Raw genomic sequence first — 26,018 nt, 5'->3', positions numbered from 1 at the left:
CTTTCTGCCGCCTGGGAACTCTGTTCACGGCCATGTTACCAACTTGCAAATTGTTCAGATTCAAAAGTACTTCAGTGGGTACAAAAGCAACTTCAGAAATGCAAACTTCTTTCTTACAGAGCCTCACTACACATCGGGGGTAAAAAGGGGAAACCCCCATCTCTTCCACCCCAACCGGGCAGCAGAGAGGCCTGGCTGACCTGCTGCCTGACGTCCCCAGCAAACAGGGCTCAATCCTGACCTCGGGTAGTGTCTATGTAGAGCTTGCACATTTTCCCAGTGACTGTGTGGGCTTCCTCCTGATGCATGTTGATTAGGTAGAGGGGGTTTGTGTGGAGCACGTAGACCAGTGTGGAACAGAGGGGCAGAATGGCTTGTTTTATTGCAACTTTGATGGGTCAATGGTGCAGCAGGTGGAGCCACTGCCTCAACTCCAGAGACCCGGGTTCAATCCCGACCTCCGGTGCTGTCTGTGTGGAGTTTGCGTGTTCTCCGTGACCACATGAGTTTCCTCTGCTGCTCCAGTTTCCTCCCACATCCCAAAAACACAGTTTGGTAGGTTACGAGGCAGCGCTGCAAGAAGGCGGCATCCATCACTGAGGACCCTCACCATCCGGGACATGCCCTCTTCTCGTTACTACCATTGGGGAGGAGGTACAGGAGACTGAAGACCCACACTCAGCGATTTAGGAACAGCTTCCTCCCCTCCGCCGTCAGATTTCTGAACGGTCCATGAACACTACCTCTTTTTTTTGCACTATTTATTTTTGTAATTTATAGATTTTTGTGTCTTGCGCTGTACTGCTGCCACAAAACAAATTTCACGACATACGTCAGTGATAATAAACCTGATTCTGATTAATTGGCTGCTGTAAGTTACCCCAGGTGTAGGTAAGTGGCAAAAGCTGGGGTGGAGTGGATGGGATTGATTGGAATAATGGGGAAGAATAAAAGGGGATTAGTGTAGGATGTGTATGTGGGTGCTTAATGGCTGGCATGGCCACAGTAGGTTAAAGGCACGGTGGTGTAGCAGTTAGCGCAACGCTATTACAGTGCCAGTGACCACGGTTCAATTCTGGCCGCTGTCTGTAAGGGGTTTGCACGTTCTCTCCGTGACTGCGTGGGTTTCCTCCGGGTGCTCCGGTTTCCTCCCACATTCCAAAGACATACTGGTTAGGAAGTTGTGGGCATGCTATGTTGGCGCCAGAAGCGTGGCGACACTTGCGGGCTGCCCCCAGAACACTACGCAAAAAAGATGCATTTCTCTGTGTGTTTCAATGTACATGTGACTAATAAAGATATAATGCCCATTTCCATGCCATTTAAGCTTTACAACTAGTTCCGTGTCAGCCTACCAGAAAACCAGTTTCTTACAATGACCCACTCCTGAACCTTACATTAAGATTGGCAGCTGGTGTTGAATTAGGGTGAACCCTGCACCAATGAGATAGGAGCGGGGGGCCTAACTCTCTTCAGGTTTTGGTTAAATGGATGGCAGGTTGGTAAGGAAGGAAGGAAGACCTTTTGTCTGAACCTGAATCTGTTTAAAAAGTAATGTTATTATCTATTAGACAGGGCTAGTTTTACAGTCTGCACAATATTTAAAATTAGAATTCAACGAATAACACACAGGGCTCACAGGACATCAGATGCCTCCTAAATACTAGAGTTCTATGATGCTAAAATAAAGCATCTCTTTGAAACCTTGTGTAGAGAGAAAAAGGTTCAAAATAACCATTTACAGATCTCCATGCTTAATTATTATGGAGTCTCACATGTAGGAGGTTTAACCGACATAGACAGGCAGTCATAGTCAGTGCAATTTCTGATAAGCAAAAGTTACTTCAATTTTCCAAGCTATTTAAAAACTCAGCAAAACAGAATATGATGAGAAATTCCATAATTTCCTGTTCTAATACACCCTAGAGGATACACAGCATATGCAAGCAGGGAAGAAGGGAGTGGAGAGATTTTAAAAAAAGGAAATACTTTGCCACTGGTGCACCCCAGAGTTGATGCAGACCCAGACCCACTGACCTCTTCCTGTCAAATTACAGGTGAAAAATCGCATTACAAGGAGTGATACCGCCCAAGAGGAATTTGAATAAATGAATGTTCTCTGTTTGAATCTCAGCTGGAGTGGTATTGGCAGTGGTGCTGGACAGTGCAACCCCTTAAGTATAGAGAGGGATGGGAATTGGTTGGGGGGGGGGGGGGGGGAGGGAGGGGCGTGTGGAGAGAAGGCCTATTCTGAATCAGTGAGAGTTCCTGATAATAGCCAATGACAAATGCAAAAAGGAAGGTTGCTTTGATATAGAAATAGAAATAGGAGGTTGTAACACCTTTCACAGTTGGATAGTCACACCCAAGATTATGAAGAAAATCTTACTTGGCCTTGGTATCAAAGTGCAGTAGTCAGCTACGGAGTTGTGGGTCAGCATCACTAACCTTTAGAGAACAGAAAAAGTCGGAGAAAATGGGGCAAGGAAGTATGTAGTGTGAGGTGGAGGAAAAACAGTAGTTAGTCACAGGATCACTAAAATATCCACTGTTTGTATGTGATTTATTAATGTCTCACATGTTTAGGGAACTATTAAAACAAACGGCTAAACTGGCAAGCCTTTATTTATTCATCAGATTCTGTGGTAAAGCCCAGCCTTCCACATGGCCGCTTTTCGGACTTGCAATGTGAGCTGCAGTCGGAGGAATGAAAGTTTGAAAAACCACACTGGGTCCCCGTTATGTTAACTATAATGGCCACAGTGTCCCTGCAAAACACGCTGCGATTCATTAAGCAAAATTTTTCCTGCTGGTTACAAATTCTGGAACTCATCAATTTATTAAATACAAGTAAAACTGCTGGAGAAGTTGCAGAAGTGCAAGTATGCCCAGTGTGGTAGCATTCAGTTTCCTCTGAATAAATGGAGGTATAGTATGCCACGTAGGAAAATTCACTGCACCAAATTGTTTATTCTGGCAGTTAGTGGCACAGTAGCATTTGAACATTATAGCTGAAAACATGCTCTGTTGTACATCATCAGGAAGACCAAAGGGGGAAAAAAACTCAAGAACAACATTTTTGTTCAAGGATTTAACCTGAAGAGATCTTCCAGGGATCTACCGTCCTCCCTCCTAGTCCTGTCTTCAGCAGCAAGCCCAAGGGACACGTAAACCTAGACATTCCAACACAGACAAATTATACAACAAATACATCAAAATCCATTTCCTTGCCCTCATCTAAGCTCTACATTTACCACTGTGGTAATAGCGACCAGAAGCTTTTCTGGCTAACTCATTCAGAAGGACTCCCAACTCCACATGCCGAAGATATAAAGAAACAAATGGAGATGGGTGGATTGGATTCCCAGTGTGAATTCTGAAATAGGTTTCTGGGAGTGAAGATAGTTCTCAAATAAATAAAATGGAGTTCAAGATGGGAAAAATAAAAAATGAGATGAGTATTGGAGTTACAGTCTGGAACTACGGGGTATGATAGAACAGTGGTTAGTTTACTGGACTCGTAACAAATGCGGGCTCACTTAAGTTTTAAGAACAAATTGGATAGATACATGGATGGGAGAGGTCTGGAGGATTATGGACTGGGTGCAGGTCAATGGGACTAGTGGAATAAAGTTTTGGCACAGACTAGAAGGGTCAAATGGCCTGTTTTCTGTGTAGTGTTCTATAGTAACCAGAAACTGGATTAACAATCCCGGGCACAAGGGGTTTAAACTTGTTAATTTTAAAATATTTGGGTAAAAAAGCTAGTATTATTCACCACAAAGTTATTAGATTGTTGCAAAAATATGAAAAAGCGTCTGCCAGGGAAGAAAGTTTGTTGTCCTTACCCACACGTAACCTTGGACCACTACAGTAAGTTTGACTGAGTGTTCTCTGAAATGCACCCAGCAATCCATTAGATTTAGTTGCATTAAACTGTGACCACATGAAATGCAACAATTTAACAAGTCACATCACCACTGCTCTGCAAGGACAATTGGGGTGCAGAATAAAGCCTTAAGAGACGACCACAACGCATGAATGAATCAAGTCCAGGAGTGCAAGAGACGTTAAGAAGCCGAAAGTAATATTCAAATTTTGAGGGCGAATGTCATCCTTATCATTTCCCATCAGTACACACTCCTTTAATCTTGTACAGTACACTAACTATTAATAAGAAGGTGCAGCATATTACAGTATAACAAACTGAACTGCAGAAATGGTTCCACACAAGAGTTTCTGCAGATGCGGGAATCTGGAGCAACATAGATAAAATGCTGGAGGAACTCAGCAGCTCAGGCAGCTGTTCAATAAACGACTGTTTATTTCCCCTTCATAGATACTGCTTGACCTGCTGAGTTCCTCCAGCTTTTTGTGTGTGTTGCAGAAATAGTTCACCAGCCGTAAAGTGCTTTGGGGCATTAAAAAGTACTATATAAATGCAAGTGTGTCTTTTTTTTGAGACACAGAAAAATAAGCAAATTGTATGTTGAAAAAATGTCAATTCAGCAACAGATTAATGTGGTAAGACAGTAGGGATATGCTGAAAATGACAACATATGTTCTTGCAGTATTCCACACAATAGTTCCTGAGCTGGAAAATACAGCCAGAGGCAGGCACAGAAGGGAATTCATGAGCCTCAAACACTGAAGCCACCTACCTTCATGCAGCATCTATTTTCGGCTTCAAGTGTAGCTCTGAAGGAGTTTGGAAAGAAAGCCTTTTGGCTGTTTTCAAAGTTAATGGTCATAGATGTGTAGGCAAGAGTAAAATTCTAAAGAATTTAATCACTGGCCTGAGGTTACTCTGACATGCATTGAACCAAACCTACGCCAATTAAGCGTTGATTAGCTGAAAAGGTTCAAGCCAGAGGGATCAGTCATTTAATAAACATGCTGGTGGAATCACTACTATTTTGACACACGTGACAATGTTTATTGATCAAAGTTCACAAGTGGGATCATAAACCTACACCAAAAATCTCCACAAATCTCTTCTCTAAGCAACTGACAAATAGATTTACATTATATTAAAATCAAGAGTAGTGATTCATTTTGGATGACTGACTTCAGAACTCCTGTAATATAACAGAGTTGATACATGACAATCTCAAACACATAAGAATAGCCAACCACAGGATAAACAAACTATTCTTTAAAACAAAAACAAAAAAAAACATTTTTCTTTTGCAATTAAAATAAATGGCTTTGATTGGACATTTTATTAGTTCATTAAATTTTCACAACCATTAAGCTTTACTGAAATAGGGCAATTAAACCCTCTGTAAGGTAGTGCTATAGTCACAGCAAAAGTCCCACTCTATTCTGAGAAAGGTCACAACTTAAGCATAATAGCTACCAATAGAGAATACTTAACCAGTCTTGACTGCAGTACTTTAATTGATACAGCATGATAGATTAAGAATCACAGTTTTAATTGGTGGGAATAAACTGACTAAAGCTCATTTTATGAAAAAGATATTATAAAACAACCTCTGGGAGGGACAGAAGAAAAAAAATGGCCCACATACGAACACCAAGTTTCTGCAAGATACTGTATATAATAGTGGTGTCTCTTGTCATGGGTGTGGCAAAATTCAAGAGGACACCTTTCTCTCGACCAGCATCGTTGGGCCAACTGGTTACATTGAATCAAAATGCCATAATCAGGTAACGTTATAAATTTAAGGGACATGTCTATCCCTAAAATGTAAATGAATCTTAATTTACCAACTATTGATTTTTTTGTTCTAATTGTTCTTTCTTGTAAAAATTCTGCATAATTTAATTTGTTTTTCTTGTGAATGCTGCTTATCTAATGCTATGTGCCTGTGATGCTGCTGCAAGTAAGTTTTTCCATTGCACCTTTGTATACATGTATTTGTGCATTTGACAATAAACTCAACTTTGACTTTAAATTTCACAATAATATTGTCCAGTTTAAGCCTATCCAATGGGTGCTGAAACAGAACAAATTTTGATCTTGCACAATCTTTTGAAGCAAATAGGGAGCCAAATTAGAATCAGTTCCTCAGAAACTCACTTAAAACAGGACTGACATGCAGAGAACAGAATTTGTTTTTCTAAATCTTGGACTGCACACTATGAGAAGTGCAGCTAGTCCAAAACAGCCTCCTGGTATAGAAGCAAAATAAAGGTTGTTAAAGGCTGTACACACATGTCGTTTTTGTAATAATCTGTTCTGTACAAGATGGTGGGTGAAGGCTAATTAAGAATGTTCTTCTGGATAACTAAGGTTCTGTTGATACCGTATATGGTAGTGTTCTGTCGATAACTAAGGGCTATCTGTATATGATGATGTGGTGATGTCTGTCGATATGGTGAGATCTTACGTTTTGTCCGGTGGGCATCTAATTTTACCTTGTGCGGCCATTTGGTTGTTTTTCAGCCATTTGGTTCTGTTTTTTCAATTTCTGCTATTTGTGCCTGGATGCTTGAAGTTAGGTACTCTTGGAACATAAAGGAGGGCCGCGAGCTGTATTCGGGGGCGGTCACTGGGCAATCGGTGACTAGCTCTCTGACTGTCACAGCTTTTGTTTGCAAATAAAGGTTTAACTTCTTGAAGAATCTTCTGCGTCTCCTGGTCATTCTCGAATCTCGGTAGTCCATGACACTGGCAGGGGAGATGGTGGAAGTGGTGCTTTCACTTTATGTAATGACTGCATTGAAGCCCTAAAAAGCAAGTATATGGTCAATTCTGCATTGATCTGCATCAAGCCTAAGTTGTCTCAATGCAAGAATTACTGCAAATGCAGCATTAGGGTCTCCTTGCTGCAAGCAACAGGTTAATTCAGTTTATTGATTTTCCTACTATGCCTCCTTTTATTCTATTTTCTACAGTTGTTCTACTCCCTTCAGGTTGTTCTCTCATTCTTGCTCTTTGAATTGCTCTCAAATTTCAGTAATCTTCTGACTCTTCCATATTCCATTTACTTGTTGCCATCCAGCACCACACTCCCTGTTCCCCTTTGCTGACACCCTCTCCTGACTCCCAGTAAGTGAGCAAGCCCATGATTTTTGCCTCCAAATTAGTGCATAACATTTTTTTCCTACTTTTGGGATAATTCCTGGTCTTTCTCGTACTGCCAAGGGGAAAAAAAAACAAAATGGCAAAGATTTGTTTATTTCACAGGAGGCACCCAGCGCTTCACATCAAACACAAAAGCCAAATGTTGTCTGAGTCAATGCATTATCACCAACCTGTCCAATTTAGAAATCTCAGAATTCAAAACATCCTTCACTACAGTGGGAGTGGAAACTTAGATTACAAAGATCAACTTTAGGGAACAGCCATTGGCTGCAGATAAAAATTCCACGCAACTTTATACAGCTATAATAGCTGTACAAAATACCACGCTGCAAAGCCAAATGTATTTTTTTTGGGATGCTTCAGCATCCAAAACAAAATGGTTCCCATCTGTAAAACATACATGCAAAATTCCAAATTAGTTTTCAAAGGTTTTAGGCTTTAAATAGTAATTTTAAGAATGTGGTGGGAGATAAATGATATTGACTGGTTTTCCAGAAATTTTATCAATCTCCAACTTTCTTGCAACTTACTACAGAAAGGATTCTCTGCAAACTGATGCCTTCACAAGTAACAAGGGTGCAAGTTTGGCTAATCTTGCAATTACCAGGTTAATCCCTGAAGGAGGATGAACTACAGAAGCAATACATTTAATGGAATTTAAAATAAGGGATTTCCCTCCACAACCACACCTCTCAAAGCCAAACAAAATGCAAACTATTTCCTTGCAATATCCAAGATGTTGTACATGAAGCTATAATTTCTCCAGTACAACAAGAGCTTCCATGCAAGCGATGCAAACTAAAAGAAATCCATTCCGTTATTGTCAAATACGAGTGTGAACAACATTTACAAGGTTATTATTATTCTGGGTGAGCACACCTTGTACTGCCTTCTCTGCTTTCTTGCTGTCTTTGAATTCTGACCTTCACAAGGTGACATTCTCTACTTCCTTCTGCCGTTCAATTATGAATTTCACCAAGCTCCTACGTCTTTGTACAGCACCACAGTGCTCGTTTCAACAATTCATTTCAATACGCAAAGCAGAACTGGACAAATGTGATGCAAATTTGTTTACTGATCTAATAACACCAGTTCTCCATTCACCACCATTATCAGCGTTATGCATGTTACTGCACTTATTTTGTCAGAAGATCAGAAACTGCTCCAGCAAAGCTGAACTCAAATCTAGAAAGGAAAAATCCATATTGTGCTACCAACTTTTGTTCCAAATTCCAGTTGATGTCAAGCAATGTTAATGCAGCAAGCAAACCTACAAGGAATGTCACAGTTAGTCTGCTGTGTCTTGTTTTTGCTTACCTCTGAAAAGCCAGCTGAGAACACCCTGGGATGGGCTGCCAGCTAGTTGATGGTCGTACAGGCCTATAGAAAGGATGGAGGGTGGAAGAAACACAGGAGGCCCAGCAACTCACCAACATCCATGATGTGTTAGTGGTTAATCAGACACTAAGTTGCCCCTATTGCGAGTGAGAGGATCAGTCCCATCAGATTCTCCAACACTCCTGTTGTCTCACTCCCACCGCACACTGCCCTTGAGATGGCCACAATGCATACAAGACAATCAGCCACCTCCTTGTAGACTGTGCATCTTTTTTTGAGATCTGCTTGTCAAATGCAATGGTGAGGTTCACCTTGAGCAGAGGCGTAACGGAGAACAATGTGATCCCTGGACTGTTCCCAGGAATACATACTGAGACAAACATCAACAGCTGCTGGCACACCAGTGGAAGGTGCACTTTGGCCTGCCTGAAACATGGTCTTCAAGTGTAACGTGGCGGCTTCAAGTGAATAGTGTCAACCAGCACATGCCAAGCTGGAGTATATGCTGAGGAATGCACTGAAACTGAATGAAGCCACTGCAAAGAGTTTGGGATAAAGGACCACAGTCAAGGATCTTGCTGCCGCTGAATACTGAGGGACTGGGCCCTGTGCAACACCCTCTCAAACACTTCAAGGGTGTACTCTTTAAAGAGGAAACATGAGTCATGTTGATGGATTTGCAAGAGAATGTATTGAATTGATGGCACAATGAATATAGAGAAAGAAGTGTGTCATAGAAAATAACAGCACAGTACAGGCCCTTCAGCCCATGATGTTGTGTTGACATTTTATCCTGCTCTGAGATCTATCTAACCTTTCCCTCCAACATAGCCTTCCATTTTTTTTTATCATTCATGTAGCTATCTAAGAGTCTCTTAAATGTCCCTAAAGCATCTGACTCCACCACCTCTGCTGGCAGTGCATTCCATGCACCCACTGCTCTGTGTAGAAAAAAACACTTACTTCTGACATCCCCCCTATAACTTCCTTCAATCAAATGCATCCTATCTGGATCTATCACAGCTTGGTACGGCAACTGCTCTGCCCAGGACCATAAGAAACTGCAGAGAGTTGGGGACACAGCCCAGCGTGGCACAAAAACCAGCCTCCCCTCATTGGACTCTGTCTTTACCTCTCGCTCCTTGATGAAACAACCAGCGTAATCAAAGACCCCATCCACTCGGGTCATTCTTTCTTCTCCCTCCTCCCATCAGGCAGAAGATACAGGAGCATGAGGGCACGTCCCACCAAGCTCAAGGACAGCTTCTACCCCACTGTGATGACTATTGAACAGTTCCCTTATACAATGAGATGGACTCTGACCTCACAATCTACCTTGTTGTGACCTTGCACCTTATTGTCCACCTGCACTGTACTCTCTCTGTAGCTGTGACACTTTACTCTGTACTGTTATTATTTTTACCTGTACTACCTCAATGCACTCTGTACTAACTCAATGTAACTGCACTGTGCAATGAATTGACCTGTATGATCAGTATGTAAGACAAGTTTTCCAATGTACCTCAGTACAAGTGACAATAATAATAAACCAATACCATTCACCTTAAAATCATGCCCACTCATGTTAGCCATTGTTGCCCTGGGAAAAATTCTTTGAGTGTCCACTCGATCTATGCCTCTTATCATCTTGTACACCTCTATCAAGTCACCTCTCATCCTCCTTCACTCCAGAAGAGAAAAGCCCTAGCTCGCTCAACCTATCCTCATAAGACATGCTCTCCAATCCAGGCAGCATCCTGGTAAATCTCCTCTGCACCCTCTCTAAAGCTTCCACATCCTTCTTATAATGAGGCGACCAGAACTGAACACAATACTCCAAGTGTAGTCTAACCAGAGTTCTATAGAGCTGCAACATTACCTGCCGGCTCTTGAACTGAATACCCTGACTAATGAAGGCCGACACACCACACGTCTTCTTAACAACTCTTTCAACCTGCACAGCAAACTTGAGGGATCAATGGACGTGGACCCCATGATCCCTCTGTTCCTCCAGCTGCTAAGAGTCCTGCCATTAACCTTGCATTCTGCCTTCAAACTTGATCTTCCAAAGTGTATCACTTCACACTTTTCTGGGTTGAACTCCATCTACCATTTCTCAGCCCAGCTCTGCGTCCTGTCAATGTCCTGTTGTACCCAACAGCAACCTTCTACACTATCCACCACCACCCCACCAACCTTCGTGTCATCAGCAAACTTACTAACCCACCCTTCCACATCCTCATCCAAGTCATTTATAAAAATCACAAAGAACAGATCCCTGTGGAACACTACTGGTCACTGACCTCCAGTCAGAATATGCTCCATCAACAACCACCCTGTCTTCTATGGGCAAGCCAATTCTGAATCCACACAGCCAACTTTCCCTGGATCCCGTGCCTCCTGACTTTCTGAATGAGCCTTCCATGAGGAACCTTATCAAACGCCTTACTAAAATCCATGTACACCGCATCCACTGCTCTACCTTCATCAATGTGCTTTGTCACATCCTCAAAGAATTCAATCAGCCTCCTGAGGCACGACCTGACCCTCAAAGACATACTGACTGTCCCTAATTAGCCTATGCTTCTCCAAATGCCTACAACTCCTCTCTCTAAGAATCTTCTCCAGTAATTTGCACATCACTGAAATAAGGCTCACTGGCCTGTAATTCCCAAGGTTGTCCCTATTCTCTTTCTTGAACAAAGGAACAACATTTGCCACCCTCCAATCATCTGACACTACTCCAGTGGCCAGTGAGGATGCAAAGATCATCACCAAAGGTGCAGCAATCTCTTCCCTTGCTTCACATAATAACCTTAGATATATCCCATCCGGCCCCGGTGACTTATCTATCCTAATGTTTTTCAAAAGTTCCAGCACACCCTCTTTCCTCACGTTGACATGCCCTAGCACATCAGCCTATTGTATGCCATCCTCACAAACGTCAAGGTCTCTCTCATTGGTGAATACTGAAGCAAAGTATACCTTTGACCTACCCTACCTCTTCTGACTCCAGGCACGTTTCCTCTTTTATCTCTGATTGGTCCTACCCTCATTCTAGTCATCCTCCTATTCTTCACATACGTGTAGAACACCTTGGGGTTCTCCTTAATCTTATTCGCCAAGGCCTTTTCATTCCCCCTTCTAGCTCTCCTAAGTCCATTCTTAAGCTCCCTCCTAGCCACCTTGTAACTCTTCAGAGCCCTCTCTGATCCTTGATTTCTAAACCTTAGATAAGCATCTTTCTTCCTCTTGACAAGATATTCTATGTCTCTTATCAACCATGGTTCTTTCACTCTACCATCCTTACCCTGCCTCACTGGACAAACCTATCCAGAACACCATGCAAGTACTCCCTAAACAACCGCCACATTTCCATTGTGCATTTCCCAAGAACATCTGTTCCCAATTTACGCTTCCAAGTTCCTGCCTAGTAGCGTCATAATTCCCCCTCCCCCAGTTAAATACTTCCCCAAATCATCTGCTCCTATCCCTCTCCAAGGTTATGGTAAAGGTCAAGGAGTTATGGTCACTGTCAGCAAAATCCTCTCCCACTGAGGGACCTGAAACCTGATCAGGCTCATTGCCTAGTACCAGGTCCAGTATGGCCTCTCCTCGAGTCGGCATCTCCACATACTGTGTCAGGAATCCTTCCTGGACACCTAACTCTGCCCCATCTATCCACTTTACACCAAGGAGGTGCCAATCAATATTAGGGAAGTTGAAATCACCCATGACAACAACCATGTTATTTTTGCACCTCTTCAAAATCTGCCTCCCGATCTGCTCCTCAGTGTCTCTGGTGCCATTGGGGGGGTCTGTAGAATACTCCCAATAGAGTGGTCGCTCCCTGTTTCCGACTTCCACCCACACTGACTCAGTAGACGACTCCTGCAGGACATTTTCCCTTTCTACAACCGTTATACTGTCCCTGATCAGCAAAGCCACTCCCCCACCTCTTTTACCTCCATCCCTGTCCCTTTTGAAACATCTAAACCCCGGAATATCCAGCAGCCATTCCTGTCCTTGTGACAGCCAAGTCTCTGTCATGGCCACAACATCGTAGTTCCACATACTTACCCATGCTCTAAGTTCATCACCCTTGTTCCTGATACTTCTCGCATTAAAGTAGACACACTTCAACCCATCCAACTGACTGCAATTTTGCCCTTTCAACTGCCTATCCTTCCTCACAGTCTTTCTACATCTGCATCTACTTGTGCAGTAAATACAACAACCTCTGACCTATCACTTGGGTCCCCATCCCCCTGCCAAACAGCTCTAGCAAACCTGCCTGCAAGAATATTGGTTTCCCCTCCAGTTCAGGTGCAACCTGAACCTTTTGTACAGGTCATACCTTCCCCAGAAGAGATCCCAATGATCAACAAATCTGAAACCCTGCCTCCTGCACCAACTCCTGAGCCACGCATTCGTATGCCAAATCAACCTATTCTTACCCTCACTGCTGCATGGCACAGGCAGCAATCCAGAGATTACTACCCTTGTCCTGCTTTTAAGCTTCCTACCTAGCTCCCTATACTCCTTCTTCAAGGCCTCATCTCTTTTCCTACCCATGTCACAGGTACCAATATGTACCACGACCTCTGGCCGTTCACCCTCTCCCTTCAGAATGCTGTGGACCCAATCCGAAATGTCCCTGACCCTGGCACCCAGAGGCAACATACCATCCAGGAGTCTCTTTCATGTCCACAGAATCTCCTGTCTGCCCCCCTTACTATTGAATCCCTACTACTGCTGTATCACTACTGCTCTCTTCTCCCCCCTTCCCTTCTGCGCCACATGACCAGGCTCTATTCCAGAGACCTGGTCACTGTGGCTTTCCCCTAGTAGGATCCTCCCCCCAACAGTATCCAAAGCAGTATACCTGTTATTCAGGGGTGCTCTGCACTACCTGCCTATTCTCCTTCCTTCTCCTGACAATCACCCAGCTATCTGCCCCCTGCAGCTTAGGAGTGACTGCCTCCCTGTAGCTCTTGTCTATGAACTCCTCGTTCTCCCGTAGGAGCCAAAGGTCATCCAGCTGCAGCTGCTGTTCCCTAACACGGTCTGTGTGGAGCTGCAGCGGGATGCACCTCGTGTAAATGAAGCCTTCAGGGAGACTGGAGGTCTCACGGAACTCCCACATCTCACAAAATGAACACACCACTGACCCTGGAGCCATTCTAACTAGTGCATAGGTGAGTGATAGACTATGGGGGGAGCTTATGGGAATGCAGGAAGAATAAAATAGGACCTGTGTAGGATTAACGTAAATGGGTGCTTGAAGTCAATGCAGACTCAGTGAGCTAAAGGATCCATTTCCATCTGTTATAAATCTATGCACGGGTTCTTCAGCACGATTAAAGCCTTCTGCAGTCTAAACACCCACAGAGGCAAGAAGAGGTGAATTTAATCAAGCACAGAAAGGTAGTCAATGCCCACTGGAAGGAAAGCTTCAAAGACCTTTTGTCCTGAACATTAGTGAACTTGACTCCATCCCAAAGCCTATTCAGTCCAGCCTCACCACCACTCCTGGCCAACAAGCCATTGAAAAGGCCACATCTACCTATCCACTGAAGTTTTAAAACTCAGCAGTGAAAAGCTTCAGCCATAAATCCACAATCACATCAACCTGATCTGGGAAGAGGAAGTTACATCAGGGGACCTCAGAGATGCCTTAATCAGGACCATCATCAAGAAAGACAAATTCACATGCCCAGCACAGATTCCTGAAACAGATTACCAGGCGGACAAAGGAAAAGATGCAGAATGTTCTCAGATCCCTGTGGGAGACAAAATATCCCAACTGGGAATTTCTGGACCTCAACGCTTGAAGTGGAGGAGCAACATTTGGAATGGTACTGAGAACCTTGAGTCCATGTGCAACAGCACGCAGAAACCCTGCATAAATGGCAGGAAGAACGCACCACCTCGGAAAATATCCACTTGCCCATCCTGTCCAGCACGAGCTGTAGAAGAGTTTGCTATCGGCCTCATCAGTCACCTCAGAAGCCACACTCTAGAGTGGTAGCAAATCATCCTCAATCCTGAGGTACTGCCTATGAAGAAAATTTACGTAAAGAGCCACCAGCTGGCTGCTGTTAACACATTAGTGTTCCAGACTTCCACTACAATGCAGAAACAGAGCACACTAGAGAGAGGTGCAGGCATATTTGACTGTGCTGTGTCCCTTCACTTAAATAGTGCTGCGTCCCTTCACTTAAGTAGTGCTGCCAACATTGAAAGGTAGGTTTAGTGTTTTTTTCTCTCTATATATTCATGTTTTAATACATTTTTATACAAAATAATTTTTAATAGTTTTTAATCATTCAATTTCAGCTTATTTTAAATGTTTCTGATAAGTAACACAGGCTGTCAAAAACTAATAGTGTTGGGTGCAGGACATTAGGAGGTGTTGTCCAAAGGCCTGGTTGCCATTTGCACACGAATTCTTTTGCAGGGCAGTTGCAGAACCATGGCCTTGAGGTAGTTTGGAGCCACTGGGCTGTAAAAGGTTAGCGTAGCCACAGAAATGGTGCACTTGGAGAGGTGGGGGGGATGGCGGTTTCAGGTCAGATCAAATACAGTTGAGAACATCGATCCTTCAAGTTGGCCTTGGCAGTAGACTGCAAATTGACATCTTAAAACAGAAGTGTGACATTTGCAGGCTTCCTAGTGACCTTGTGGACCAAATGCTGCTTAACAATGACTTCAATATCCCATCACCAATTCTCCAAAGCAGTTTACAGCCAGAATCAAAATCATGTTTATTTTCACTAACTCATATGCCAGGAGATGTGTTGTTTTGTGGCAGCAGTACAGAGCAATTCATAAAAATTAATACAAGGTACAAAATAAACAAATAGCACAAAAAAAGGAATAACGAGGTAGTATTCATGAACCTTTCAGAAATCCAATGGCGAAGGGGAAGAAGCTGTTCCAATTGAGTACTTCTGAAGTGCCCAACAAAATAGACAATAGTACCTCACCACATGCTCAGAAAATCTTCAAACATTTATACTATCACTGGATCAACTTTTGAAGTACGGTCTACTTATGTGGCTAACTGCAAAAGAATGAATAGCCTGGTTATGATCTCATTACATGAAGGAAATCTGACCAAGATACCCAGCGAACTCACCTCTCAGTAATGCTGCAAGATCTTTTATGCTTATGAGAGTAGCTTGACTTAACAGCTTAACCAAAACAATACATTGGAACTAACAGCCAACCAGTTCAGTGGCGAACTGCCAGATAGCTGCAGTACGTGCATCAACACCTGTACTTGTGTATTATAACACACAAGTCAGATGCACTGGAGGTCAGATGAGTCCAAGATGGAGCTCAGTACACCGTGTACGCAGCCCCTCACTTTAGAAGTACTCGATTGGAACAGCTTCTTCCCCTCCGCCATCAGATTTCTGAATACACCGTGTACACCAACCATGACTGGCCCTTGCACCACAACCTCATGTATTTGAATAAGGTCAATGGTGAGTGCAGATAAATTATGTGTTTCTTTTTTTATTTACTCATTCCTAATTTTTTTTAAAATTAACTTTTAGAACTTAAACAGTATTAACATACATAGAAGAGTACAGCAGAAGAACAGAGCATCATGGACACTAGCCTCCCCTCCTTGGACTCTGTCTTTACCTCTCGCTGTCTTGGTGAAGCAGCCAGCATAATCAAAGACCCCACCCACCCGGGACATTCTCTCTTCTCTCCTCTTCCATCAGGTAGAAGATACAGGAGCCTGAGAGCACGAACCACCAAATTTAAGGACAGCTTCTATCCCACTGTGATAAGACTATTGAACGGTTCCCTTATACAATGAGATGGACTCTGACCTCATGATCTACCTTGTTGTGACCTTGCACCTTATTGCACTGCACTTTCTCTGTAGCTGTGACACTTTACTCTGTACTGTTATTGTTTTTACCTGTACTACCTCAATGCAATCTGTACTAACCCAATGTAACTGCACTGTGTAATGAATTGACCTGTACGATCGGTATGCAAGACAAGTTTTTCACTGTACCTCGGTACAAGTGACAATAATAAACCAATACCTGTGCGCACCATGATGCCAAATTTAAACTAATTCCTTCAGCCAGCACACGATCCATCTCCCTATATTCCCTGCATGTTCATGTGCCTGTCCAAATGCCTCTTAAACACCATGATTGTATCTGCTTCCACCACCACCCCTGGCAGCCCATTCCAAGCACCTACCACTTCTGTGTAAAGGACTTGCCCCACAGATCTCCTTTAAACCTTCCCCCTCTCACCTTACAGCTATGCCTTCTAGTATTTGACGTCTCTACCCTGGGAAAAAGATTCCGACCAGCTAACCTATCTATGCCTCTTCTCATAATTTTATACACTTTATCAATTTGCCTCTCAGTTTCTGACTTTCAAGGGAAAACAATCCAAGTCTGTCCAACCTCTCCTTATAGCTAATACTCTCTAATTCAGGCAACATACTGGTGAAGACATAAGGGACTGCAGATGCTGGAATCTGGAGCTACAATCTACTGGAGAAATGTGGCAGGTTGAGCAACATCTATGGGGGGGGGGGGGGAGCAGTGGGTGTGAAAAAGAGAACAGAAGAATTATCAACATTTCGGGTCGAAACCCTGCATCAGGTCCAATCCCTCCTCACCTTTCCACCCTGCCCAACCCTCCCAACAGATGCTGCTCAACCCACTGAGTTCCTCTAGCTGGCTGTTTGTAATACTCTGGTGAACCTCTTCTGCACCCCTCCAAAGCCTCCACATCCTTTCAGTAATGAGGCGACCAGAACTGCACATAATCAATTCATTTATTTAAAATTAATTTAAATCTGCTTGAACTTTTTTTTAAATCTCTCATCAGAAATGTTTAGAAACACTTAAAAAGGCCCTTGAGAAGAAGGGTGAACACAGGCAGGGCCTCATGACCTGCCACCTAAAGCCAGGACACAGCCAGCTCTGTTTCACGAGAAACAAGGTCTGAGGCTCCATTTGACCTATGGGCTTAGAAAAGGTTTAAGTGTGATCCAGCCCTTTGGCAACACTTCACTGAAGGGTCAAAGCACAGACCACATTATTTGCTGTCCCCTCCTTTCTCCTTCGTACCTCTGGTGGTACACAAATGGCCTTATCTGACAGGTCAGCAGGGTGTGGGGGGTAGTGATAGAAACAGTCAGCAGTCAAGGCTTTTATGTGGGTGGGGTGTTTGTCACGGGCTGGTCTTGCTGTGTCTCATTGTGAAGGATTCTATCCAGCAGTTCTTTGAAAGTTCCCACTGGCAGGATCTGTAAATTTATTTACAGTTCAGCAGTGAGACAACACTGACTGCACAATCCTGGGCATTGTATCTGTATGGCAACTCTGGGGCAAATACCGTACCAGTCATTCAACTTAGGTTCAGCCCAGGTCTTGGTCAGCCACCGACATCAAGAAAATTCAATATTTTTTTTTACTTTCAGAAACAAAGGACTGCAGATGCTGGAATCTAGGTGAAAAACAACAAGATGCTGAAGGAACTCAGCAGGCCAGGTAGCATCTGTGGAGAAAAACTGATGGTCAACGTTTCAGGTCAGGACCCTTCTTCTTCAGTCCTGAAGGGTCCTGACCAGAAATGTTGACCATCTCTTTTTCTCCACAGATGCAGCCTGGTCTTCTGAGTTCCTCCAGCATCTTGTCGTTTTATCTTTTTTTCTATTTATTCCTTTTCTGGGAGACTGGCATCACTGGCAAGTGCAGCATTTATTATCCATCTTTTGGGAAACAGAATGTGCCACAATGACGTTTTGGGATGATATTGTCTGGGAACAGCAAGCATTTGAATAATGGGTGAGCAAAGGGAAACATTCCTTGGGAGAATACCAGAGATAACATTATTAAAAGTTATCACAGAGGTGCTATTATCTGTCCAAAAACCTAATCACACAAAACCATAATCACACAAAACCATACTTACAACATTTTTAGTAATAATCTTTACAAGGATCAAGATGTTATAAAAGGCTGCAGCCTATCCACCCTGCTAAAATTGACTCAGCAAAGAGCCAGCAATTATATGAACTAGTTCAGATTTCTGTCATTTGCAGATTTTTTATTATATTTTCAATTAGATATAAAAATTGTGTAGGAAGTATTGAGAGATATAGATCAAAAAAGTTGCACTGTTAACCTCACATAATGTCCTTAAATATTAAGGAGAGCAGCTGGTCATTCAGCCCATTGGATTCATGCCAGTTCCCAGCAGAAGATCCCCATTAGTCCCACTCCCCTTCCCCTTTCACTAGTAACCTTACAACATTCTCAATCAGGTATTCATCAACTCTGCTGATTCTTTTGACACCTACTCACACCAAGAGGCAAGTTATAGTGGCTAATTAACCTAACAGCATGTCTTTGGAATCCGAGAGAAAACCAGAGCACCCAACAGAAGCTCGGTCACGGGGAGAGCATGAAAACTCCACACACACCACACCCAGGGTCAGAATCAAACCTAAGTCCCTGGAGCTATGAGGCAACCAGTTTAAAAACTCTCCCACACTGCTCCCACATCACAGAGACAATCTCATGTTTTGCCAATTACGCAATTAAAATTTGCAAAGTAGAAAGCTGCAATGTGTATTTTTTTTGTATGTTAAGCAGAAAATGGCACTGCAGCAATCTTGGCACTGCTTGGATTGTGTGCGCAAGCCCTGAAGTAGAGCTTGAAATAGAGCGGTGAATCTCTGGAATTCTCTGCAGTAGAAAGCTGTGGGGGCTAGCTCATTAGAAGTCTTTAAAGAGGGGGGTAGATAAATTTTCAAAAGATTAGGTTTGAGGGCTGTGGCACAGAATTGTTGAGGCCTGCAGTGGAACAGCCATGATATTGAATGCTGGGGCAGGTTTGAGGGGCTGACTCCTGCTACTTCTCATGTTCTTGAACCCACTGACTTCTGAATCCGAAGTGAATGTGCCATCTGCTGAGTCAAACTGATGCTATTACACTGCTGGCCCTGTCTGCCCCCAAACCACAAGCTGTGCTCAGCTGCTGCACTTCTCCAAAGGCAAAATTACCAGACTGGTAAATGCTGCAGCAGCAAGCAACCACTTGCTAGACCTCTCAAGCTGATGTCAGTTCCAAAGTACATGCAGGTGACAACTAAACACCCAGAGCCACTGCACAAACACTTAAGCAGGGCTTTATTACAATGGGTCAGAAAGACTCTGGCCCAAAGAGGAATTCATTTAAAACTCTAAAAAGGTAACTGTTATTGGGGGTGAGGGTGCTGGTGGAGTAAAAACACCCTCTAACCCAAATCACCCAAGCAGAGTGTGTTCAAATTTGGGAATCTAAGTGTTGGTGTTCCTTAAAACAGTTGGGGTGAAGGTGGGGTGCAGTAGTCAAAGGTCAAAGTCAATGTCAAGTGTGCACATGTGCATTGAAAAACTTACTTGCAGCAGCATCACAGGCACAGAGCATCAGATAAGCAGCATTCATGAGAAAAACGTAAACATAAATTGTACACAATTTTGACAAGAAAGAACACAATTAGAACAAAGAAAAAGTCCATTTTAGTGCAAAGTGGTCATAGTGTTGCTGAACTTTGCCAGTTGGTTCAAGAACTGAATGGTTGAAGGGAAGTAGCTGTTCTTGAACCTGGTGGTGTGGGACTTCAGGCTTCTGTACCTCCTGCCCGATGGGAGCTGTGAGAAGATGGCATGGCCCGGATGGTGGGGATCTTTGATGATGGATGTTGCCTACCTGAGGCAGTGGCTCCTGTAGGTACTACTGACGGTGGGGAGGGATGCGCCCGTGATGTATTAGGTGGAATCCACTACTTCCTACAGCTAATGTTCCTGTGCATTTGAATTGCCATGATGCAACCGATCAGGATACTTTCACCAGTACATCTGTAGAAGTTTGTTAGAGTTCAGTGAGAAGCCAAACTTCCTTACCTCCTAAGAAAGTAAAGATGCTGATGCGCTTTGGTGGAGAAAAGCTGTAAAAACATACCTCTTGACTTTGGCTGCAAATCTGGATTCCCCTTTCCTCTGGTTTTCCAGAAAGCCCCAGATGAACGGGGAATTAAAGGGGAATTTCTGTTAAGTGGCAGCACAGGATGGGAATTAACATGCACAAAAACCTATCTTCCAAGACTGAGGGACCTTGAAGTGCGCACAGCTCATTTTCCCCTCATACTGACATGTTTACATCAGATATTTAAAATTTAACTTAACTTCTGGGTTATTGAAGAACAAGGTGAGTATCTCTGAAAACTAAAGCCCCAGCAGGTCATTAAGTATTTAACGTACTACAATGTGACTCATAAAAATACAAGCTGCAATTTCCAATACAATTCCAGTGAGAGAGAGAGAGAGGTTTAAAAGTGAAACAAGAAACAGGAGTCGTCACTCATTCATAGACACCTGCCTAAACAGTCCAGCACAATCCCCAAATCCCTTATTTCCCTTATGGACCAAAAGTGGATAAATCAGTGGCTGAACGTTCCCAACTTCCTGAAGTAGAGAATTCCAAAGATTCACAATGCCTTGAATGAGGAAATTTTTCTCCCATCAGGTCAATTTATTCCAGGGTCACGACCCCTGGTTTTCACCTCCCAAGCCAGGCTAAGACTAGGGGACCTCCTAATACTTATTTCTTAAACCCTTAAGAATGTTATAGTTTTCAATGTAATCTCTTCTTCTAAACCCCAGGGAACATAGGCCAAATCTGCTCTATTACAGAGCAATCCCCTCATCCCAGGGATTAATCCAGTGCACACCCTTCAAGGCAAATCTGTAAGCAGCCCTCCAAGATTTATTTTACAAGTCGGACAGGAGATCTGTTCTCGTTCCAGCAAGAATTCTTCACTCTTTCATGCCAATTCATTTAGATTATGACTAATCTTTTGCTTTTAATACCTACACATCAACTTTGAGATTCATGCACATTTCCCAGTCTTCACCTTTAAAAATATTCTTTTGTATCTTTCCTTTCAAAGTGGTTAGTGTCACGTTTCACTCCACCTGTTGCCGTTACCCACACACCTACCTGTCCACCTCCCCTTGCCAACCTCAATCCTCTTCACAGCTTGCTTCCCCATATAGTTCTGTTGTTAGCAAATGTGGACACATTGCACATCTAAACCATTGATCCAGCTGTAAACAGCTGATTTCCAAGCATCCACCTCCAACCAGCAATGTTGCCAACTCAAAAGTTACACTTTTATTCCTACACGTTTATCCAGTCCTCAACCCATGCCAATGTATTACCCATCAATTCCATGAACCCAAATGTAAATGCTGCTATTGCCTGTGATGCTGCTGTAAGTTTATCATTGCACCTGTCCATACATGTACTTCTGCATGTGACAATAAACTCAACTTTAACCAAAATTATTGGCTCTTCCTCTCCACCCTGCTAGTTAAATGTAAAAGAATTGAGAACTTTCAAACAAATTCCCTTCCATTAATTCATTACGTAATCAATCACATCATGATTGCTTTTAAAATGTGTTGTTACAAATTTGAACAACCTTCCAATCAGACAAACTTTTGTCCCCTTCCCTTTTCTTAAATAGGAAGGTTTCAAGAATATTTTTAACTCTGAATGGAATGAACGAACGGGGTGGGGGGGGGGGGGGTGTCACTTTACCTCCCTCCCCCCCACTCCACCCACCGAAACCTTTCTGACTAATAAGTGGAAGGAAAAAAATTACAACTGACATTAATAACTGTAATTAAAACTTCATGGTCATCCTATCTTTACCTACTATCAACTCATTAAAGGAGACTGTAATAATTACATTTGGAAAACATGAGCACCTAATAACCATCCAAAGTATACAATAAACCTTCAACCAGCTCAACATCCAATGCACCCTTAAACTGAATCACAAAACCACCTGCACAGGGAAAACTGATTATAATATTAATGCCAGCTAAAACAAATCCAAAGAAAAACGTAGACATTGAAACAAAATTGACTTCAGAAACACACTTTCTGTAAAAGATTTTTCTTCTTGAATATCTTGAGTGAGATGCTACATTCAGCTGAAGCTTTATCAACGCTAGCATTGAGCTGGCCCAACAGGGTCAGAATGGATCACCTTTCCCAGTAAGGGGAAGCATTAGTTCTATGAAGCCACAAGAGATTGCAGATGCTGGAATCTGGAACAAAAAACAATTTGCTGGAGGAAAGCAGTGGTCAAGCAGGATCTGTGAAGGCAAAGGGATGGTTCACGCTTTGGGTTGTTACCATGCCTCAGGACTGGGTGTGTGGAGGGAAGATAGCCAGACTAAAAGAGGGATGACACAGGGGCTGGTAGGTGTCAGGTGGAACCTGCTGAAGTGGGGGATGATGGGCAGATGGAGCCAGTCTTTCTGTTTAGGTGGGGGAGGGAGAGGGGTGAGAGCAGATGTCCAGGCATTGAAGGAATTGCTAGTGAAAGCTCCATCAACTACAGTAGAGGGGAGGACACATTTTCTGAAAAAGGAGGACATTTCAGAAGTCCTGGAACAGAAAGCCTTGGCTTGAGAATAGCTGCAGTGGAGACACAGAAATTGAAAGAGATAGTGCCCTTACAGGACACAACATGAGAAGAGGGGTAGTGGAGGTAGTTGTGGGAGTCGATGGGTTTATAGTAGATATCGATGGATAGTTATCTCCTGAAATAGAGATCCAGAAAAAGGGAGAAGTATCAGAAATGATCCAAGTGAATTTAAGAGGTGGAAGTAGCAAACATGACAACATTGACAAGTTCTGAACGAATGCAGGAAGCACCACCAATGCAGTTGTTGATGCAGCAGAGAAAGAGTTGGGGAGGGGTGCCAAAGTAGGTTTGTGATAGGACTGTTCCACATCGCAAACAAAGAGACAGGCAAAGCTGGGACCCATGCAAGTGCCCATGCTCCACTCTTGATTGGTAGAAAGTGGGAGGAATCAAAAGGCAACGTCGCAGGCAAAAACAGGCAAATGAGAGTGTTATTGGAGGGGAAATGGTTGGATCCTTGTTCCAGAAAGCCCCAAGACCTTCCTGGTGCGGTTGAAGATGTACAAGCTGATGTCTATGGTGAAGATGAGGCAGTTGGTCCCAAGGAACTGGAAGTTGTCAAAATGGTTATGGGCACTTCTCAGACAAAGATAAAATTAGCAACATCTCTTTTCTGGAAAATTATTTCTGCAAGAGGACAACATTTTTCCTTCCACATGTTAAATCAAATGCAGTAATGCATCAAGATTTTAAAGTTGGCTGATGAGAAAAAGCATGCTGTTGTCTTGGAGAATGATAACATGACTTGCAGCACAACTAGTGCGTTTTATCAAGGGATTGAAGAATGAAAGTTTTTTTTGTTCTTACTCAACATCAGTCAGTCAAAATAGTCAACGAATTTAATTTATTTGTTCACAGGATGTGGGTATTGCCGGCAGGCTAGCATTTATTGTCAAACCCTGTTTGCAGCTTATTTGAGTGGTCTGCTACACCATTTCAGAAGATGGAGCCACCCTTGTGGCTGTTGCTCTGGAGATACACACAGGTCTGATTAGACAAGGACAACAGATTTTTTTTCCCTGAAAGATATTAATGAACAAGACAATCTGACAATTTTATGGCCAGTATTACTGATGCTACCAGACTGATTTAATTAACTGAATTTAAATTCCCCAAATGCCGAGGTGGGATTTGAACTCATGGCTCTGGATCAATGGTCCAGGCTTCTGGATACAATGTTGCCGTACCCTCATGAACCTTAGAGCTGTGAGACTTGACCTCTGGATTTTACAGTGACTGATTAATTCCTACTGCCTCAGCTAATTTTCACGAGTGTTAATTTATCTAAGTATCCAGATTGTGGATCTATAATGATCTAAATTACATCCATTTTCTGCACTGCTTTATATTTGGGCAAAATATATTTGGTATTATAAATTTTAAAAGCAAGATATGATTTGTTTCAAAGCACTCCCACTGCTTTATTAGGTGTTTGGTCTTCAACTTTTGTGCGCAACCTTAGTGTCAATACAAAAAGCACCAAACTTGGGAATTACTCAACAAAACACAAGAGCAGCAGTAGACCATTAAGTCTCTCAAGCCTGTTCACAATGGCACCATCAGTTTTTACACGAGATTCAAATGATCAGCAATCCTAAAAGTTTGCCACCTCCATTTGAAAACAAATATTGATTTTTTTTTACATTTTTAAGCCACCAAACATTTTCTTCCAACAGTTGATTTTATCTCATTGGTGTGTCCCTTCAATGCTGGAAAAAATGAAATGCAACTTAAGTGCGATCGATACTTTCACAGATATCTGCACCTGAGCTACATGCATAATGGATGCCTCAATGTAGGGACCATAGCATAGAATAATCAAATGCATCCACTTTGAAAACAAAAATGCTTTGAATACATATATATAAATTTAGAATTAAGGTGACAAATAAAACCAAGGATATTGTTAAATTAAATAAATAGAATTGAAATAGTCAAATTAATTTTTGGCAATAAGCCTCCATCTGCAAGTTCCAACTAAGAATAATTTCTCCCTCAATTAAAAAAGCTGCTTGCACTGCCAAATAAAACAATATAAATTCTATGGAGTGCTCCATTTATCCTGCAACTGTTATGATCCATCTTGCTTTACTATCAAGTTGCAAACTAAACACCAGATGGTGACAGCTGTACTTAACCTTTGGCTGACATAAATTTTCTGATAGCTAACTTTAGTAACACTCTTGCATGCGTTCTGTTCAGTTCTATGGCCATAGAGGGTTGGCCACAGCCAATATAATATGAACATTACTAATTTACATTTTGATTCTTGAAACAGCCTTTTATTTGATCAAACGAAAAAGCATAACTGAAATCACACAAGCACAAACCCATTTAACTAGATAATTTCTTTGTAACCTCGCATCATTATAGTTCAGTTGTACTAGTAACCTGAGAAATATCTGTCTTCTCAATGAAATTTTTATTGGGAGGAATCAGAGAGAATAAAAGCCAGCAGTTCTTCATATTTAAATTAAGGGAATTCAGTTCACAGTACCAGGGCTGCCTGATGAACAGGATTTCAACAGGTAACAGATTAGCCATGACCCTACTGAATGGCACAGCAAGCATGTGAAACCAAATGACTTCTTCCTGTTTCTATTTATGTTCTTATGATCAGAATATGGATATTCAGAAGTTTTATTTGCAGCTCTTCCTCATCCTTTCTGTAAAAGATATAATTATGATATTCTCATTTATTCATCATCTCCAGAATATATTTAAACTACAATGATGGTTCTTGCATGTTTATAAAGATCTCCATTCAGTTTGCTCTTAAAAGATTTAGTTTCAAAGCTAATGACCAATGTACCTTCAGCTACATAATGGCAAACCATTTACCTTTCAAAAATCACATTTTTGCTCATCAAGGGGAGTGAAGTTAGTGCAGGAAACAGAACACTTTGTCCACTTCTGGTACATTGTCATCAATAAGTACTCTCAGGTCAGCAATAATATAACCAGCTGCTGAGCTAAGCATCTTGCACTGTTCTCCAACCACAACCTGCTTGTGCACTATGCACAAATCTACTTAGAATTAGGTCCCTTACTCAAACAAGGTTATCACTGTCTAGCTACAATTAAATACAT

At 42.5% G+C, this 26,018-nt stretch overlaps 1 protein-coding gene across 1 annotated transcript in view; it reads right to left on the bottom strand.

The window, feature by feature from the left end:
• Positions 1-26,018, bottom strand: part of LOC127573756 (uncharacterized protein C16orf52 homolog B) — a 104,842-nt gene that overhangs the window by 27,278 nt on the left and 51,546 nt on the right. The gene's annotated exons all lie outside the window — the stretch shown is intronic.

The sequence above is a fragment of the Pristis pectinata genome, chromosome 8 (genome assembly GCF_009764475.1).
Source record: "Pristis pectinata isolate sPriPec2 chromosome 8, sPriPec2.1.pri, whole genome shotgun sequence".
In the NCBI taxonomy this organism is placed as follows: Eukaryota; Metazoa; Chordata; class Chondrichthyes; order Rhinopristiformes; family Pristidae; genus Pristis; species Pristis pectinata.
The sequence above is the reverse complement of the archived record's forward strand: the minus strand, read 5'-3'. Positions and strand labels throughout refer to the sequence as shown.